Genomic DNA, 2,984 nt, shown 5'->3' with positions numbered 1-2,984 from the left:
GCTTGGGGTGGCAAATGGAGATGCAGGGTGACACTTGGGGGACGCACACCAAATCCTCATCCTCAGGAGTGCAGGAGGCAGCCTGGACCCACCCCTGGAGGCTTGGCTTAGACCCTGCCCAGGGTGCCGTAGGACAAGGGGCTGTCTAGGGCAACAAAAGACCCTGGATCCGACCTCCAGAGCAGTTCCAGGCACAGATGGCTGTAGAAGGGGATTAGACAGAGTCATGGAGGAGAGGTCTGTCAGTGGCTACTAGCCATGGTGGCTGGGGAGAACCTCCACATTCAGAGGCACTAATCCTCTGAATCCCAGAGCCAGGAGGCAACGTCAGGGGAAGGCCTCGCCCTCTCTGGCCTGTGTGGGGAGGAACTGGCTGGCCCCTGTGTGAGACTGGAGGCTGGACCCTCCCTGGTCTGACCCAGCAGGACCCTTCTGACGTTTTTATCAGGGGAAGGCCTCGGCCCCTCTGCCCTGTTGCTGGCCCTCCAGAGGAACAGGTTGGCCCCTGTTTGAGATGAGATGCTGGACTGGAGGGACCACAGGCCTGATCCAGCAGGGCTCTTCTGATGTTACGACACATCATTGCTACACGCCGAGGCAGGGCTGTGCCTGGGATGCTCTTGTTTGTGTGAGAAAATCTCAGCTGTTCACGGGAAGGGGGAGCCTCCCAGGATACAACCTTGGGAGAGGAAGGGGACTCTCTCGCAGCCCCACTCCCCAGTCAACCGGACATTTCTGACTAGTGGACAAGTGAAGTGGGATCAGTTTTGGGTTTAATTATTTTATTATTTATGCCCCATTTCCCTCCTCAGTGGGAAACCAAAGCAGCTTACATCATTCTTCCCTCACAGCAGCCCTGTGAGGTAGGCTAGGCTGAGAGGGTGCGACTGGCCCAAGGTCACCCAGCCGGCTTCCATGGTACGAGTGGAGATTTGAACCCGGGTCTCCCACATCCCAGTCCAACACTCTTGACCACTGCACTCCCTTCCCTGCCCTCCTGTGCTCCCCCCCACCTCCCACCAATGGGGTGCTCTGGACACTTTGTCCTGATGTTACCTGTTGCCACTGGAGGCAGTTTCTTTTTTTAAGGAAAGGGCCCCCTTGACCCTCACAAGGAAACGTGGGCTGCGTGATCAACTCTCACCGCTTGGGAATTAGTGGCCTTTCATTCCTTCCCCTTGCGTCAGATGTGAATGTTCCTCTGCATTTACAGGGCAGATAGGTGCAGCTATAAAACTGAAAGCCACGGGCTGTCTTCTTTGCTTAGAGGTGGGGCAGCTCAGGTTCCAACAGCCAAGTTGCTCCCGAAGATGCAAAGTAGGGACAATGCATAGGGGGGCGGGGGCTAGGGGGGACTGATTCCAGGCTGCTGCAGGGGTATGCCAGTTTCTGAGTTCCACAGATCTCTTCATTGGGCCAAGAAGGAAGGGAACGAATTTGGCAGGGAAGGATGCCCTGCAAATAATCTAGCCGTTCGTTGCCTGACTTGCCCTTTGCCTCCCTGCGCTCTTCCATGTCTTATTTCACCTGATAAAGAGATCTGTGAAACTCAAGAAGCTGGCCTGGTAAAGCAAAATATCTCCTGCTTTGCACTAGACAGACAGGCCTGCCGTTACACGACACAGGATGGTCAGGCTCAGCCATCCTGCAGTATCACAACACGTCTTGAGACCCCAGGGGACCGAGGTGCCAAGGAGCCGCCAGCTTTTCTCGGAGCGGTCTGATCCCAGGTCTTCTTAGGCCTGTCACTCTTACACCCTATCCCCCAAACCTCCCCCCACCATCCCTCGAGCACAGCTGTTGCGGTAGGGTGCAGCCCCCTCGCCCTCGGTTCAAGCAGGTCCATGGAGCGACAGAACAGAAATCAGTGGGGAGAAATATTCTTGATTTTTTTTAAAAAATATATATTTTTATTGAGAACATTTCAAAACCATAAGATACAATACTAAACGTTAACAATCATCCAAATCAGAGATCAAAAACACTATGTCCTGAACCCCATTGACACATACAACAGACAGTGGTCGAACAATGTACATCCGTTAACCATCCTCGTCTTCTGGAAGCCAGTGATATTCACTTCCATCTTATCAGTTGTATAACATTATTTTTATATTTTGCTTCAACTATGCTTACCCATTCGAAGTTATATAGTACTATCTCCCCCAAAATGGGATTCCAAATATTTAGAGGGTTATAGAACTCACGCTCGGTTTTTATTTCCGTATCATGTATTGAGATGTTTTCTAACATAAATATGTCCCAAACTTTATTGATCCATTGGGTTATAGTCGGAGCGTTTTTGCTTTTCCAGTTCTTGGCAATAGTTATTTTTGCTGCTTCTAACAACAGGTTAACTAATTTCTTTGTGTCTTCAGCAAGAACTAGATCCATCCGGATGATAAGAGCCATCCCCTGCCTGCCAATTATCTGGGGGCCGGGCTTTAGATCGGCACCACGGGACACTGTCTCCACATCTGAGCAAAACGCCAGGGTGTGGCTGCCCCAGAGCCTCTCCCACTTTCTCCTGAACCCTGTCCCAGAATTCAGCACTCCCCAGCTGACAGGCTGAGTTTCTCATAGCCTGCGAACAGGCTTAGACCAGTGCCAGCACACAGTCACTCGCTGGTTCTTCTTCTTTTACATAATTTTTTAATTGCTTTTATACGACACACTACATAGAAACAAAGGGGTGGGTAAACACTAACAGACTCCAGGTGATAGGACAACATTACTAAAAGAAAGGCTAAAGGTAAATGTTCCCTTGCTCGAAAGCCAGTTGAATCCGACTCTAGGGTTGCGGTGCTCATCTCCGTTTCAAAGCCGAAGAGCCAGCGCTGTCCGAAGACGTTTCCGTGGTCATGTGGCCGGCATGACTAAACACCAAGGCGCAAGGAACGCTGTTTCCTTCCCACCGAAGTGGTCCCTATTTATCTACTTGCAATTTCTTGCTTTCGAACTGCTAGGTTGGCAGGAGCTGGAAC

This window comes from Gekko japonicus, unplaced genomic scaffold (genome assembly GCF_001447785.1).
Source record: "Gekko japonicus isolate JY-2015 unplaced genomic scaffold, Gekko_japonicus_V1.1 scaffold761, whole genome shotgun sequence".
NCBI lineage: Eukaryota > Metazoa > Chordata > Lepidosauria > Squamata > Gekkonidae > Gekko > Gekko japonicus.
Note: the sequence above shows the minus strand (reverse complement) of the source record.